This window comes from Cibotium barometz, chromosome 54 (assembly GCF_041138505.1).
Source record: "Cibotium barometz isolate CiBa-2024 chromosome 54, ASM4113850v1, whole genome shotgun sequence".
Taxonomy (NCBI): Eukaryota; Viridiplantae; Streptophyta; class Polypodiopsida; order Cyatheales; family Cibotiaceae; genus Cibotium; species Cibotium barometz.
Genome location: NC_141099.1, coordinates 18,370,213 through 18,389,137, shown reverse-complemented (window position 1 = coordinate 18,389,137; position 18,925 = coordinate 18,370,213).

Here is an 18,925-nt window from a genome sequence, read left to right as displayed (position 1 = left end):
GTGATGGATATGAATGAATGTGATGGATATGAATGAATGTGATGTGATGGGATGTGAATCGGGATAGATGTGAATGAATGGGATGTGAGGTAAAATGAATGAGATGTCATGTGAGTGAATGTGATGTGGTCTGAATGGATGAGATGTGAGTGAATGTGATGTGGTCTGAATGGATGAGATGTGCATGAATGTGATGTGATGAGATGTGGATATGGGTAGATGCGAGTGGATGAGATATGGATATGGGTAGATGCGAGTGGATGAGATCTCATGAGGATAAATTGAGAGAAGATGTGGGGAGATGAAAAATGATGTGATTGAATGAGAATAGGAATACTTATGAAATGGTTGTGGAATTAAATAATGTGGGTTGATGTGGAGCAATGTGGAAAGACAAGAGTTCGTTATAGAAACTGTATTTTTGAACTATTTTTAAATGACTGTTTTATGTCAAGAATGCTGGAGAAGCATTTTGACCATCTGATGAATGAGGTCGTGGAGACCTAATTTGATAAAGTTGCAATAGCTGACGGAGAGTCAATGGAGGATGTCTCGCGTAGCAAGGCCAGCCGAGGTCTTGACTAGCCTCGATTAAAATGGTGAGCTTCCAGTACGGTGGATGAGGGACCAAGGAAGTGGCCTATGAGTGAAGTGCTAGGTCACCCATGAAGGATCCTAGAGGGTGCTGACCATACGGTGCTCCGGCCTTGGGTCGCCGACGATACCCACGCGTACGTTATGGAAGATATTGGAACAAGGAGTAAGAGTTGTTTTTTGAATTCGGGCATGGATCTGGTTGATTGACCTTGCTGGTCCTCAACGGATGAGTCCATGGCTCTTTTATATGGATCCATTGGTTGATCTTGCTGATCTTCAACGGAGATTCCATTTTGATATGTGAATATATTTCCAGTTACTATGAGATAGGAACTATCAAAAAGGCCCCTGAGTGGATAGGTGGTGAGCGTTCTGGTTGTGCCAATGATGCCATAGGTACATCGATGAAGGAATGATTGGAAATAAGGATTTAACTGGAGATTTTGAGGATTATGATCATTGACACAATGGTTTCATTAAATGATTGTTTTTAAAGATAGCCGATTCTGTGAAAAAAGGCAATTTCATATTGGGTGTGTAAGTGGTGTGACTAGTTTTAAGTTTGAAGACCTTATTAGGTAAAATGGGAAAAATCCCATTCCCACATTGAAAAATTGTATGCATTTAATCTAGAATCTACCTTCTTCAATCTAGTATAAAAAATTTAAAAATGGTTTGCTTTATGAAGTGATGCTAGATCGAACCTAGCTTGATCTTAGAAATAGAAAGGTTTCCAGATTTTTCAGATCCACTACTTGAAGGTATCCTTACATACACAACCACTACAAATTAACATTATTAAGGATAGAAAGAGTCTCCTTGGAGTAGGATGCACTTTGTGAAAATTACGATTATAAATTTTCATTTTGATGAAGCTAATTCTACTAAAGAAATAATAAAACTTTTGCATTAACAACCAAAAGATAGCTGGATAAAAGGAGTCCCCTTAAAGTAGGATGCATACTGTGGATGCATAAGAGGAGTCTCCTTAGACTAGGATGCACTCCATCTATGAATTTATTTATTGTGTTAAAAATTGTTCAATGCATTGCAAAGATACACAATTGAACAGTCTGCTCCCAAAGTTGGCCAAATTACAAAGATCCTCTATATTTTGTTATACTAGAGACCATATTCAAAGACCATTTACATTCAATTATAAAATGAAGTAACAAAATGTGCTAGTATCATGGGGGTGTAATTTTGATTTTAAGGGGTTCTAGCTCCACCACATGGTAGAGCTAGAATTTTGAGCTAGCTCTACCATGTGGAGCTACAACACATTGAGGAGCATTTAAAGATTTTTAGATCCACCACTTGGCCATTCTACAGTCCATAAGAAACCAAGATATAACATTTGATTGATCTAGACCCCTAATTACAAACATCATTTTGAGAGTCCCCTTAGAGTAGGATGCACTCTCCAATTTTAAAGCTTCATTGTAATGAACAAGACAAAATGAACAAGATTTTATAAATTGAGGTGGTGAAGGTATTATACTTATATATACAATCGCTACAGATTAACATTATTAAAGATAGAAAGAGTCTCCTTGAGTAGGATGCACTTTGTCAAAATTACGGTTAAAAGATTTCATTTTGATGAAGCTTATTCTACTGAAGAGTCCCCTTAAAGTATGATGCACTTTGTCAATAGATAAAAGGAGTCTCCTTAGAGTAGGATGCACTCCATCTACGACTCCATTATAATAAAACATTGTAAATGAAACTGAATTTATTTTTTTGTGTTAAAATATGTTCAATGCCTTGCAAAAGGCACACAGTTGAACAGCACGCTCGCGAAGATGGCCAGATTACAAAGACCCTTTATATTTTATTATAATAGAGACCATTTACAAAGACCATTTACATTCAATTACAAAAGGGAGTAACAAAATGTACTAGTGTCATGGGGGTGTATTGGTTGAATGAGGTATTGAGCTTCTTTTTAAGCATGTTCATTTTGTGTACTCACAAGATTACACACTTAGATTATTCTCTCAATTATTATCTTGATTATCATCTTGATTGTTGAACACATTGTAGTAGCTATCATCGAGTTTCAATGTATTCTTGTTGTTGTACAAAACATGGAGACCCCAAAAGAAATGAACTTTTTTGAAGAAAACTCGTGTAGTTATTTATCTGAAATGGACAATGTAGCGAGATATTTGACTTGTTGCTCATATTGAGGTGTCTAGCTAGCATGGGCTAGCAGTCCAACGTCAATCACTTTATCTCTTCACTTTAGATCTAGCACTTGTCTGTTATAGAGCTGAAAAGGATTTCTTGATCCATGACTTATCCATTCTAGATCCTATTCCACCACTTGGACATTATAGAGCTAGACTTCAGTGGATGCAAGCTCCACCAAATGGTAGATCTAGACTCAAAATTCTACTCGTATTTTATGACTTCCAAAGGTTTAGGTCTACCACACATGGATACTAGCTCCACCATGTGGTAAGGCCAAATTCCATGAAGAGACCATGGCTACTACCTCCACCACATGGTGGAGCTAGAGCTCAATACGATACCACATGGTGGAGCTAGCTAGCTCCATGAAATTATACAGCTAGACTTCAGTGGATGGTAGCTCCACCACATGGTAGATATAGACATAGAATGCTAGCTCTACCACATGGAGCAAGAACGCATTGAAAGAACCAAGATCTACCATTTGTTTAATCTAGACCCCCAAGTAAAAACATTGATACAAGAGATTGTATATTGAGAGTCCCCTTAGAGTAGGATGCACTCTCCAATTTTAAGACTGCATTGTAATGAACAAAGACTAAATAATTTGAAACAAGAATTTCTAATTTGACATGGTGAAAGTTTCCTTATATACACAACTACTACAAATTAACATTACTAAAGATAGAAAGAGTCTCCTTGCAATAGGATGACCTTTGTCAAAATGATAGTTAAAAGTCTTCACCTACTCTTACTAAAATAATAATAATTTGCAAACTTTGACCAAAAGATAAAAGGATAAAAGGAGTCCCCTTAGAGAAGGATGCACTCCATTTATGACTCAATTATAATAAGACATTGTAAATGAACATGAATTTATTGCTTGTGCTAGAATTTGTTCAATGCTTTGCAAAGGCAAACATTTGAATAGTATGCTCCATAAGAGGCCTGATTACAATATCATATTTCAATATATGGCTTTTTATTACATTTAAAAAAGGCCAAAATACTTGCATCCTCTACATTTGATTATATTAGGGACAAACAAAATGAGCTTCATGGTGGTGTATTACTTTCATGATGCCTCCTCTTGTTTCTTTGCTTGATTTTCACTCTCTGCTTGCCTCTCTCCCTCAGCTTCAGCCTCCTCTCTTTGATTTCTTTGAATTTCAAGTTGTTCCTGCCTCTCTGCCTCAGCATCAGCCTCCTGCTGTTGCTTCCACACCTCTGCCTTTTTCCTATTCTCTACTTCTAATTTCTCTTCTTCAAGCCATTTCTTCATCACATCATCTGAGAATTGGTTAGGTTTTTCTTCAAAGGCATTATCCCATGTATACTCTTGCCGATCTTCATTCTGTAGCCATAAAAACAACCAATTTCTTAAATCTTCTGTCAAAAAACTATACCTTTCCTTGGAAGGTTGTTGATGTTATAATTCTCAGACTATTAACCAGGTTCCTCGTTCATTCTTAAACACCTTATAGTAGCTATCATCAATTATCAATGTATTTTTCTTGTTGTACAAAGGATGGAGACCCCAAAAGGTCTCAAGCTTTTTAAAGAAAACTTGTCTATTCTGCACAACCCATGTGGATTTTGAACAATGCTCTTGTGAGAGAACACCTACAAACTTGGGCTTTTGTTGTGGAAATACTGTGTCAATTATTCCAGAGAGCTTAGTTCTCCTACATGCGCTCCAAATAAAAACATAAAAGAATTGAATACACCAATCTAAGAACTCATGTGCATCCTTGTGACATAGGACATAAACGATATTGGTTAATTGGATATTTTACCAACTCGTTGCTATAAGGAGGATCCTTCTCATCATATTGGGTTTCGACATGGCACAAAAAAACATTAAGGTTTAGAATAATAGCCCTCCTATCATCCTCTTTGCGTAGGGGTACGCATATTGGGTCTGACGAATACCATGTCAGTATGATAACCCCCTTGGAGGGATGCACAAAGCGCAACCTTGCATCAATTTCCTGTAGACGGTCAAGACGGCGCTGAACCAACTGTCTTCGTACACTCTGGATTTTCTTGGACATGTGACGTACTAATGCTCTGTGATAAAGAAGTCGCCTCTTCCAATTAGAATCAATCACATGACCTGGAAAAAAATGTGCATGCTTAATGATAAAGGTGTGCATGTGGGGGAAGGCATATTACAACTACTTTTATGCAAAGATAGATTTTAAACAATTACAAAACAAATGTGACTATGCACGCTAACATTAAACTATATACTGTTCTAAAATGTTGACTTTAGTTGCATTACAAAATGACCCAAGATGCAAAGACTCTTTCCATTTGATTCTAAAAAGACGCGACAAAATGTGCTAGCAGGTATCAAAATGTGGTGAAATTAGAATGCATTTATCTAGATCAACCACGTGGTAGAGCTAGAATGCACTGTTCTAGCTCAACCATGTGGTAGGGCTAGAATATTTTTAAATCTAGTTCTACCATGTGATAGAGCTATATCAAAGTATTCTAGCTCGATCCCATGGCAAAATTAGAAATAATATTTGAAGTCCAGCTCTAGCACGTGGTAGAGCTGTATCAAAATATTTTAGATACACCCCATGGTAGAACTGGAATGGTTTGAAGTCCAACTCAACCATTTGTGGTGACGTTTTCAAGTCTAGCTCTACCATGTCGTGGAGGTAGAATGCTTTGAAGTCCAGCTCTACCATGAGGTGGAGCTAGAAGGCATTGATCTAGCTCTACCATAGTCCATATATGTAGGAATTAAAATCATAAGACAAAGATCAAGCTTCCATACATTTTCAAATTAGGAGGCCCCTTATAGTAGAGTGCACTCCAACATTTATAAAATTATTTGAAGAGTAATACATTTGCCACTACTTTAAAAACAAGACAAAATTTCTTGTCAATTCATGATTACAAAAAGATAAAATTCCTCCAAAAAAAATACAATCCTTGGTGACAAATGGCTTCTTTAAGTGAATACTCCTTGGAACAATATCCTTGAAATAAATCTGCAAGAAACCATCATAAATTAAGTTTCTTCATTGTGAATACACAATTGTTGTATAAAATCATGTATTTAGTTATAATTATCATTTATGTTGGATAGTACCTTAGTTATTTCTATCCCGTTGGAGAAGATTGTACTCATTTAACACCTTGTTTATGAAAGCCCTTGCATTGGCTGCCTTCAACTGCGTTGTGGTAGAACCCAATTTTCTAGCTAGAGAAATCACTTGTGGTCCCCTCATGCTAGCAATACTGACTCGTTCTTTTGCCATAATTTCTATTATCTCTTCTCTTTTGTTTTCATATTGTCTCGCTAATACCTCTTGATTGTTGACATACTTTTGTATAATCTCTGATAGTGGTAGCCTATCAGTGTAGATTGTCTTCTGTGACCAATTTAAATTGCGCTTTCTCCAAAAATCTACCACACCTCTGTATTCATTTTCATTGGATACTGGAGGTTGTCCGTAGCGATTAGAGCCAATGATCTCACGCACATCTTCACTCTCATCAAGCTGCAATAAGTAAGGGAGCAGCTCATCAATGAGAATATTGTCGACCATCCTTTCTTCATCAAACTTTGCAGGATATATACAATTATTATCAGGAGAAGCACATCCCTTGTATGGAGAGTCATCAATAAGAACCGTTCTACGAGCATCACAATCAAAACATGAAGTAATTTTTGACAATGGCTTGAACATTGCCTGAACTGTTGGATTATCAGGTCTAGCTATTTTACCACTTTTATCCTTCTCGCAAGCCTCTTGAGCCCAAACTACAAAAAAAGGCAATATCTCTCCTGCTCTGTCTTGTAATATTCTCAATATTTGAAGAACATTACTCTCTGTCGTCGCTGTTGACCAGATCTCAACATTAATATTTTTTAATAAAATCTTCAAGAATTGGATACATCCTGGCCTTAGTACAATATATCGTTTTGAATCCATTTGAATAGTTTCATGTATTGAAGATGGTTGTTGTTGATAATGTTTCAGTAGTAGACCATTCAGGTCCAACACAATTGTCAACACTGATTTCTTAGAGATAGCAGTGTCGGTACTTCTTGGTACTTCTTCTTCAGGCTGGAAACTCTCACCCATTGCTTCATTTGTTGGAGATTTAGGTACCCCAATCTCATTGTCAGCATTTGTCTTTAAACCTTCTGGATGGACATCACTGAATGTGTGGGAGAAGCTCTCATCCACAGTTTGATTATGGCATTCCGTCGTAGCTACTTCACTTGGTGCTACTATCTCAATTTCGGGATCTAAAAGAAAAAAAAGTAACATTGACTCAACAATCTTTCAAACTAAAAGAATTTACAATTGTAACACTCACTCTCAACACATGTTTATTGGTGTAATCTAAAAGGAAATCATGTTTGGATACCAATTATAAATTCTAGTTGCTCACTCTAGAATTGGAGGGTTTAAAATGGATTTCCAAATACACCCATTGTTCTAGCTCTACCGTTTGGTAGAGCCAATTTGCAAGGGAGCTCTTGTTGGAAGTAGCCCTTGAGATCCACTCTTGAGCTCCAAGAGTAGGTGGAGGTGAGAAACACAAAACCACTCAACTATATGGTAAAGCTAAGATTTTAGATGTTTTTTATTTTCCATATGGTAGAGCTGAAATTTATAAGTCTTGCTTTACCACGTGGTTGAGTTGGGGATCAAGATAGCTTCTTTATGGGTGGATCCAGTAGACTTCCATAGGTTCTAGGTCTAGACTTCAATGGGTTCTAGCTCATCGCATGTGACAAGAACCAAGGAGCTAGAATTGCATTTGAACTAGCTCTGGTGGAGCTAGAAATACATTGGCCTAGCTCAACCATATGGTAGAGCTAGACTTAAATGGATGCTCTGCAAAAACTGTCTTTGGGGGGGAGTGCATTGGCCTAGCTCCACCACTTTGAAGAGGTAGCTAGACTTTAATGGATTCTTGGTCCACCACTTTGAAGAGGTAGCTAGACTTTAATGGATTCTTGGTCCACCACTTTGAAGAGGTAGCTAGCTCCACCAAATTGTAGACCTATTGAAATCTAGATCTACCACAGGATAGGATTGAAGTAAATGAGAGAATCTCTAGCTCTATCATCTTAGATTTATAAGCAAGATTTTCAGATTCACCAACTGGCCATTGTGTGACCACTAAGTAGGCTTTCCAAATTCACCAATTGGTTATGTAAAAAGTGAATTTGTCAATGAACATGTTAGGATCCATAACTTGGTGATTCTAGATTCCAAAGCCCAATTTGGAGAGAGCTACAAAAATAAATGAACCAAGGATATAATAAGTCAAAACATCACCAAATCAAAGTATTGAAGATACAAGGAAAGCCCATTAAGAAGTTACATACTGTCTTCAAAATCCAAAAAATCTCGAGCTGAACGAACTTCACCATGGCTCGATCTTTCCGTGGTATTCCTTGGATTGTTAGAAATAGGCAGTACTGGTTGCTCATTTCTTGACTTTGCAAAGTCAAGAAGCCTTGTTCCCATCTTTCTTTGATCTTCAATACTCTCCACTAGGCAAATCACTTCCTTATTTAGTGCTAGCCCTAGCTCGATGATGTAGCCATTACTGAAAAGATCAACAAGCTTGCAGCCTTCTCTGCAATACTTTCGAATACATTGCTTGATCAAAAGATTCTTTTTGATTCTTAGAAACTCAATGTCTGGGACAGTTTTAACATCTTCATTATCTATATCGAGAAGTCCAGTATCCAATATTGTCGCTTGTGTACCTGGATCAGGAACATCTGAAAGGCATCTCCCTTGCTGAAAAACACTAAGGATGTGAAGAACTCTATTGCACCAATGCATCGGTTGTCACGTCGAAAATGCAATGCCCCATTATACTGTTCCGTTTCTATGCCACTCAAATTTTTTAAAGCATTTTGCAAGTGAATAAAATCTATAATATTTAGAAAGGTAAGCAACACATATTGGGATGGCAAAGATCTACCAGCTGCTGTAATGATCATAATGCCGTTCAAAAGATTGCAAAATGATTCCACATCCCAATGCATATTTCTTCCCAAATCTTTAGTGTTATCCAGAACACATAACCCAATGGAAATTGGATTGTTGAGGTGGCGCTTCAAGTAGTAACTCCCGTCGAATGGAAGACTCACAGCATAAATACACCAAGGAAGATCCAAGGACAAGGTTGAACTTTCTTTGCTAAGGCTGATATTCTACTCCACATATTACCTTGCTTCTACTGGAAAATCAATCTTCTTTGATCCAACCTGTAGCTTTAACTTTATATACACATCACATAACTTCAAAAGAACTGAGTATACAACCTCATTGATGCTATAGGTGATAGTCAATTCTGACCAATCTTGACATTGTTTGTCCTTGTTCAGAGTGTTGAACTCTACAAGCAATGCATCTTGAATAATTTTATCTTGCTTGAGCTGCTTGATACGCTCTGGCATGTCAATCACATCTACATCCTTAGTACCCTTTGAAAGAACAATTTTTCCAGACCTGATTTTTTATTGTATTTGTTTGACTTCTTGTTCATCTAGCCCAGCAAGACATCTGAAAACTATGGCAGTTGGTTTCTTGTTTTGCTTCTCCATGATTTCAAGCCAGCCTTTGAAAACTTCATCAGAGTAAATGACCATGTGAGACTGCTTTGAAATGAAGGATGCTCCCACCGTAATTCTAGCCATTCGTAAAAATTTCTGCAAAGAAATAAAAGAAAAAAAGATCAAAATTAAGTATTTTTTTCAAAACATATAATTATAAGAGAACAAGGGATATGGACATACATCCCAGTCTACACGAGATGATGAACCCTCTGTTACTCCAGATGGTGGCCTTGACGGAGAATTATTGAAGATCCACTGACTCCTCAAGTGCTGCAAGACATCATAGTATGGTTGTTTGACATATAATGATTGGGCCTCTTCATTAGCTATAGCAGATATGGCCGTCGCAACTTGTGGCTCTCGATCTACAACAATTCGAGCCTTCCTTTTTTCATACACTTGTATCAGGTCTTGAGCACGACCATCTTTTTCCATTTCTTGATACCGTAAGAATTTTGCAGCATAGATGGAATGTTGGCCATCAATAATCCAATATGAATACTCAGTGAGTTTCTCCTCTATTACCTCACTTAGTTTCATTGGAATTCCTTTCTTCTTGCCAGCATTCTTTACAGGCATCGAGTATGCACACGCTCCTGGCCTGTTTGCACTTGCACCAAAAAATAACACGCATTCATCCACACGGTGAGGTTCTATTTGACGGGAGTTATAGTGATCAGGAGCTAGTCAGCATTGATCTACAGGGCTCTCATACTCTTTGTACTTGAATGGAAAATACTTAGAGTATTTTTCCATACCCCCTGTATCACTCTTTTGTGCCTTTTGCACCTCATTTTCCAAAACTTTGGGATCCACAAATCTTATTTTTGTTGAATTCTCCAAGCCTGTTTTCTCTATTGTAGATTTAAGAACTGCTTCATCTACATCCATAATACATGTACTGCTTTTTGCCTTTTTTAAAATGGATTTTTAGAGGGCGTTTTCTCTTTTTTTTGTTTTCCTTTCACACAATAAGCAATGGAAGCTTGAAACTCTTCAAGAGTTATTTCCTGACTTGCACAATCTAACTTCCACCCTCGAGAGAACATAGTATCTTGTTTATCTCTTACTATTCGTTCAATGAATGCCTTGGGATCTAGTTGATACTCATGGATCCCAGGTACCCCAATATTTATGCATTCAATATCGGGATGAGAATCAACTACAGAAATATAAGATAGAGTCATTGGTCCTAGATCCTCAAAAGTATCCACGCCCACATCACTAGCAACAAATAGATGAATTTTGTTAAATTGTGAACCCTGAAGACCCCAAATATCTAAGTACCACTGTCGAGGCAAAGTTACACTGTCCGGAACTTCCACCACTTTTCTTTTCTGAGACATCTTTCACCTACAACAAAAACCACAATTGTTAATTATAGTTATTGTATTCTTACACTTTAAAAAAAACTTACAATATCATATTCAAAAATCACAATATATATCCATGAAAACACTGTGGAGGAGATGAAGAGTATTTCCATCTTGGAGATCTCAATACATTTGTTAGTCTTGCTCTACCACATGGTAGAGCTAGATAAATCCATTCTAGCTGGACTTCAAAGTATTCTAGTGCTGGTTTTTCAATGGATATTATCTCTACCGCGGGTGGCAGAGCAAGATTAATAAATGTATTGACCAGAATGCTTTGAAATGTAGCTCTACCATGTGGTGGATCTAGAATGCATTCTTCTAGCTCTACCATGTGGTAGAGCTAGACTTCAATAAATGTAATCGGCTGAGCTTGAATGTAACTGTGGTAGAGCTGCATTCTACCTAAACCTTACTGTAGAGATAGAATGCTTTGAGGTCTAGCTCTACCATGTGGTGGAGCTAGAATTGCATTTGAGGTCTAGCTCTACCATGGGGTAGAGCTAGAATCGTAGAGGTAGAAAGCTTTAAGGGCTAGATCTACCATGTAGTAGAGCAAGAATGCATCGATCTAGCTGTGTTCCATACACATCAACAAAACCAATTACTCCAAGAAGAGACCTACTTCTCATGACAAGAATCAAGGAGCTAGAATTGCATTTGATCTAGCTCTACCACGTGGTAGAGCTGTATTCTGCCTAGACCACATCGTAGAGCTAGAATGCTTTAGGTCCAGCTCCACCATGTGGTGGAGCTAGAATGCATTCTTCTAGCTCTACCATGTGGTAGAGCTAGACTTCAACGAATGTACCGGCGGCTGAGGTTGAATGTAACTGTGGTAAACCACATTATAGAGATAGAATGCTTTGAGGTCTAGCTCTACCATGTGGTGGAGTTATTATTGCATTTGAGGTCTTGCTCTACCATGTGGTGGAGCTAGAATCGTAGATGTAGAAAGCTTTGAGGTCTAGCTCTACCATGTCTAGCTCTACCATGTGGTGGAGCTAGAATCCTACTCGGGGGGTCCACTATATGGAAGCCCCTCCTACGACGTGCGTTCAAACGGTATTTAAAAATCCCCTTATCTGTGAATTTTGAGCTAATAAAACTACCCCTTTTTCTTTATAAACTTACGGTTTTTTTCCCAAAGTACAATTAAAATACCCCACTTGTAATTGTATTTCTGTAAATCTACCCAATATTTTGGATTAAGAAAACCCCACCTAATGATCGCACGTGGTGGACTTACATATTTTGAGGTGCACCCCCCGAGGAATCGTAGAGGTAGAAAGCTTTGAGGTCTAGCTCTACCTTGTGTGGTAGAGCAAGAATGCATCGATCTAGCTGTGTTCCATACACATCAACAAAACCAATTACCCCAAGAAGAGACCTACTTCACATGACAAGAACCAAGGAGCTATAATTGCATTTGAGGTCCAGCTCTACCACATGGTAGAGCTGTATCCAACCTAGACCACATCGTAGAGCTAGACTGCTTTGAGGTCTAGCTCTACCATGTGGTGGAGCTAGAATTGCATTTGAGGTCTAGCTCTACCATGTGGTAGAGCTATATTCTATCTAGACTACATCGTAGAGCTAGAATGCTTTGAAGTCCAGCTCTACCGGAGCTAGAATGCATTCTTCTAGCTCTACCATGTGGTAGATCTAGACTTCAATGAATGTAACCGGTTGAGGTTGAATGTAACTGTGGTAGAGCTAGACCTCAAAGCTTTCTACCTCTACGATTCTAGCTCCACCACATGGTAGAGCTAGACCTCAACTGAAATTCTAGCTCCACCACATGGTAGAGCTAGACCTCAAGGAATTCTATCTTAATTACTCCATCTTGGAGCTCTCAATTATACATTTATTAGTCTTGCTCTACCACATGGTAGAGCTAGATAAATGCATTCTAGCTGGACTTTAAAGTATTCTAGTGCTGGTTTTTCAATGGACATTATCTCTACCAGGTGGCAGAGCAAGATTAATAAATGTATTGACCAGAATGCTTTGAAATCTAGCTCTACCATGTGGTGGAGCTAGAATGTATTATAGCTCTACCATGTGGTAGAGCTAAACTTCAATGAATGTAACCGGCTGAGATTGAATGTAACTGTGGTAGAGCTGTATTCTACCTAAACCACATTGTAGAGATAGAATGCTTTGAGGTCTAGCTCTACCATGTGCTGGAGCTAGAATTGCATTTCAGGTCTAGCTCTACCATGTGGTGGAGCTAGAGTCATAGAGGTAGAAAGCTTTGAGGTCTAGCTCTACCATGTGGTAGAGCAAGAATGCATTCATCTAAGTGTGTTCCATACACATCAACAAAACCAATTACTCCAAAAAGAGACCTACTTCACATTACAATAACCAAGGAGCTAGAATTGCATTTGATCTAGCTCTACCATGTGGTAGAGCTGTATTCTACGTAGACCACATCCTAGGACTAGAATGCTTTGAGGTCTAGCTCTACCATGTGGTGGAGCTAGAATTGCATTCTTCTAGCTCTACCATGTGGTAGAGCTAAGCTTCAACGAATGTAACCGGCTGAGGTTGAATGTAACTGTGGTAGATGTTGAGATATCGAGCTCATCTAGTGAGGCGGTTGACACTGATGACTTGCCTGGGGGATAGGCCCCACTCTTACACCACTGGCATGGTTGGTGAGATCTTGGGTGATATGCGGCCAGTGGGATGACAGGCTGTGTGACAGCCATTCTAGAGACTGCTGGCATAGTTATAGCGCCAGCTCAGTTAGTCGGGTTCACACTATAGAGAACCCGTGTATGTATTGGTTGAGTACCTTCCATATTATTGTGTACTCTTATCTTGTATATGGTGTTGTTGAGTGTTGAGTAGAGAAGAAGAAGATTTTCAGCCTCTCACCTTGTGTGTTCTCTATTAGGGTTTTGTGAGTGTGTGTGTGTGCTTGCAAGAGCTCAAGCTCTCTTCCCCCCTGCATCTTTTCATGGTATTAGAGCCTGGTTTGTGCTAAGGGCTGAGCTGCAAGCAAGAGAACCACACGAAGCGGTACGAGGGTAAGAGCTTCAACTACTCTTCCCTATTGTGTTGGTGACTACACCCTTGTCGGGAGCTCTACGGGAGGCACCGGCAAACGGTCTCTGATATTGAGGAGCTTTCTTCGCGGGAGTAAAGCTATAGGGCAACTATACAATCCTATCGGACTAAGATTTTCGGGCCAAAAACGCGTTTTAGGCGCGTCTGGACCTCCGTTTTCAGAAAGCAGGCGATTTCGAGCACTGCGGGTAAGTCATCGATTCTCTGCAGAACTCTGTTTTAAGAACTGCAGGAAGACAGATTGACTGTGCAGACACTGTGGGTGCTGCAAAGAGGTCTACAGTTGCCATTGGGTGTATGTATGCGCATTGAAGTCACTGGTTGTGACATTTGAGAGTACTACAGTACCGCTGTGCAGAAAATACAGTAGTTTGTGCAGAAAAACCAGAGTGTAGTTTCTGGTAAAGTTGTGTGTTTGGCAAGATGTCAAATGATGGGATAACTCAGATTGTGGCTGAGAAGCTTGATAAGAATAACTTCCATGCTTGGAGGTTCAGGTTGACGAATTTCCTGATGGGAAAAGGCTATTGGGACTACATAGAAGGTGAACATGAAGAGGCACCGGAGATACCGGATATAAATCCGACTGCCTGCAGATGTGAAAGAGTTTAAAGACTGGAACCAAGGAGCCAGGAAGGTTATGTATTGGCTATCCATTAGTATACAGGACACCATGATTGGGCACATTCAGGATGCCAAGTCCCCCAAGGAGGCGTGGGACACCTTGGTAAAGCTTTATGAAACAAATACCAAGGCATGTAAGATACAGTTGAAGAATGAACTTCATACTGTGGAGAAAAAGAGCATGTCTGTGAATGACTATGCATTGAAGATAAAGGGTATTGTGGAATCCCTTGCATCTATTGGTGTGTCAGTAGATGATGATGATAAGGTGGAGGTCTGTCTACGTGGTCTCGGGCCACAATACAAGGCGTTCAAGACATCTATTCAGACTCGGGAAAACATTCCCAACTTTACAGATTTGGTGTCTATGCTGATTAGTGAAGAGAAGAACTTGGGTGAAGACCAACAGTGTTCACAAAGTAAAAACAGTTCAGAGCAACAGGCCTTCTACACGAGTTCAGGAAGAGGACGAGGTAGAGGAGGCCGTGGACGTGGTCAAGAAGGTGGCCGAACAGGTAATCAGAATTATGGCTAGCAGCAGCAGCAGCAATAACAACAGTCCCAGAATCAACAACAACAACAACACACAGGTGGAAGAGGCAAATTCAGAGGCAGGGGGAGTCAAAGAGGCCGTGGAAATTGGCAAAAGCAATATAATGATGCACGTGAATGCTATTATTGTGGTAAGCCTGGACATGTGCAGTCAGAATGTTATAAGAAGCAGGCTGACATGCAAAATGGGAAAGTGTAGCAAAACAACTATGCATCCTCAAGCAGAAATAATGAGGATAATGAAAGGTTGTTTGTTATGCAGCATGTCGTGAATGCCATGTCTGAAAATGTTGATGCAGCACAAAAAGATAATGTATGGTATGTGGATTTAGGCGCTTCGAACCACATGACGAGTCATGGGGAGTGGTTCAAGGAGATGAAAAACCCGGAAAGACCAGGTTTTGTGGAAACAAGGGATGACACTGCTCATCCAATTGCCCACGTTGGAGATGTGCCATTGTCTATGCAGGATGGCAAAGTGAAATACCTTCTTGCAGATGTACTTCATGTACCGAACATAACAAAGAATCTGGTTTCAGTTGGCCAGATGATTGAGCAGGGTTTGAAGGTTCGGTTTAACCCCTGATGGGTGTTATGTTGAAGATTTCAAAGACAAGTCCAGGTTGGTTGCAAAAGGCAACAGAGTGGGCAGAATGTTTACGTTGAATGTAGACATGCCTGAAATGAGTGCTGCGATGTTTGCAAATGGTTCAGGAATTGTTGCAGACACAAACATTTGGCATAAAAGGATTGGACATGTAAATGTGCAGAGATTGAAGTCTATGCAGACAAAAGGAATTGTGAGACAGGGCTGCCAAAATTTAAAGTGGAAGGTATGCAGAAAATATGTGAAGCATGCCAATTTGGGAAGCAAACAAAGCATGTGTTTCCACGTAACAGATATGTGAGCAGAAATGCACTAGATGTTGTGCATTCAGATGTATGGGGTCCTACAAAGACCATATCTATGGGGGGCTGCAAGTATTATGTGACTTTCATTGATGACCACACAAGGAAAGTGTGGGTATATTTCATGAAGGAGAAGAGTGAGGTGTTCACTCACTTTCAGAATTTCAGAGTTTTGGTTGAAAAGCAAACAGGGAAATATGTAAAGTGCCTAAGGTCAGATGGAGGGGGAGAGTATTTCTCCAATGAGTTCTCTGAATTTTTGAAGAGAAGAATGGTATTCGGAGACAGTTTACATGCAGGTACACTCCGTAGCAAAATGGATTTGCTGAACGGAAAAACAGGCACATTGCTGAGATTGCGCGAGCATTGATGGAAGAGAAGAATATGCCACATTGCTATTGGGCTGAGGCTGTTTCTACAGCAGTATACATCATGAACAGGACTCCAACTGCAGCCATACATGATGTAACTCTAGAGGAGAGGTTTACTGGCAGAAAACCAGATTTGTCTCATTTGAAAGTCTTTGGATGCATTGCATATGTGCATGTGCCAGATGAGCTCAGAACTAAGCTGGATCCGAAAGCTGAAAAATGTGTGTTTATTGGATATTCCCTTGAGCAAAAGGGATATAGGTGTTATAACCCTGCTACACGTGAGTTGAGGGTAAGCAGGGATGTTGTCTTTGATGAGATGAGCAACTGGTATGTTGCTAAAAAAGAAGCTATTGGGGCTGATGTGAGTGGAAGTGTGGTTGCACAGAATGCAGGTCAGCAATCACAGTCTTTGAGTGGACCAGGAGAGTCCTCATCTAGTGGGTCTCTTGATAGACCATGGAGTGGCAGGCTGCGTCATAATACCAGTCCTGCAAATGTGATTAGTACATCACGTAAAGGAAAAGAGAAAGTGGTTGAGCCCCTTGGTATGCCTGACATTTCTGCAGGGCATTCTCATGTTGATGGAGAGTCTAGTGGCTCAGATATGAGCCTTGATGAGGAGCTTGGGATCCCAGCTATGAGAACACCTAGTGTAAAGAAGGCTATGGAAGCCATGAATGAAAAGCTGCGAAGATCTGGGAGAGTGAAAAATCCTGTGCAGAGATTTACCTATGATGGTTATGTGGCACATCACTATGCATATATGGCAAAGGTTGTGCAGGTTGTAGAGCCCACATGCATTGATGAGGCTGTTGGAAATGTGTGTTGGGAGAGAGCTATGGATGAGGAGATGGATGCACTATATGGAAATGAAACTTGGGATTTAGTGCAATTGCCTGAAGGCAAGAAAGCCATTGGATGCAAGTGGGTGTGCCTGAAGGCAAAAAAGCCATTGGATGCAAGTGGGTGTACAAAGTTAAACATAACAGTGATGGAAGCATAAACAGGTACAAGGCTAGATTGGTAGCCAAAGGATATGCGCAGACATATGGGATTGATTATGAGGAAACTTTCAGCCCAGTTGCCAAGATGGCAACGGTGAGAGTTGTGATAGCAGTGGCTGCGTCAAAGCAATGGTCTTTACATCTCAGATGGATGTAAAGAATGCATTCTTGTATGGGGATTTGCAAGAAGAGGTGTATATGTTACAGCCGCCTGGTTATGAGGATGTGGGTCACCCCGACCATGTTTGCAAGTTGAAGAAAGCCTTGTATGGCTTAAAACAAGCACCAAGAGCATGGTCTGACAAGATTTCTGAATATCTTGTCACTATTGGTTTTCATGTAGCCAATGCAGATTTCTCATTGTATGTGAGACATGGTGATAGAGGAGTTGTGCTTGTTGTCATCTATGTAGATAACTTGATCATTACGGCGGACCATGATGCAGAGATCTTTGATGTAAAGATCTTGCTTAGACAAAAGTTTGAGATGAAGGATCTGGGGGAGCTCATATATTTCTTGGGCATTGAGGTGATTAGGTCACCACATGGTATTGGATTACTGCAGAGACAGTATGGCTTGGACATGTTGTCCAAGTATGGTATGACAGGCTGTAAGCCTATTTCTATGCCATTGGATCAGAATGGCAAGTTGAGTGCAGATTCAGGAGAGATCTTGGAGGATCCTACTATGTACTGTGGAGCATAGTAGGAAGTTTGATCTACATGACGATCACCAGACCAGATTTGAGCTATGTTGTTGGGTTGGTGAGTCAGTTTATGCAGGTTCCACGAAAACCGCATTTGGATGCAGTGAGACGCATACTGAGGTATGTGAAGTCTACTTTGCATTGTGGACTATTCTATGAGACTGGGACAGAGATATGTGTACATGGGTACACAGATGCTGATTGGGCTGGTAGTATCTCAGATAGAAGATCTACTAGTGGATTCATGTTTTCTTTGGGGAGTGCTGCTATGACTTGGAGCAGCAAGAAGCAGCCTACGGTTGCTCTATCGAGTATAGAGGAGCTGCTATGGCAGCATGTGAGGTAGCTTGGTTGAGGAAGCTACTTGCAGATTTGGGTCTATCAGTGGATAGACAAGTTGTCATTTTCTGTGACAACAGTAGCAGTATATAGTTGGCCAGGAACCCGGTCTTTCATGCTCGTAGGACGAAGCACATAGAGGTCCACTACCACTTTGTCAGAGAGAAGGTCTTGGCAGGAGACCTTGACCTTGTTTATGTCAGCACAGAGGATCAGGTAGCTGACATCTTCACCAAAGCATTGGGTACAGAGAAGCTCCGCAGATTCAGGGCTTTGCTTTTGGTGTACATGAGATGGAGTTGAGCTCGAGGGGGAGTGTTGAGATATCGAGCTCATCTAGTGAGGTGGTGGACACTGATGACCCGCCTGGGGGATAGGCCCCACTCTTACACCACTGGCATGGTTGGTGAGATCTTGGGTGATATGCGGCCAGTGGGATGATAGGCTGTGTGATAGCCATTCTAGAGACTGGCATAGTTATAGCGCGAGCTCATTTAGTCGGGTTCACACTATAGAGAACCCGTGCATGTATTGGTTGAGTACCTGCCATATTATTGTGT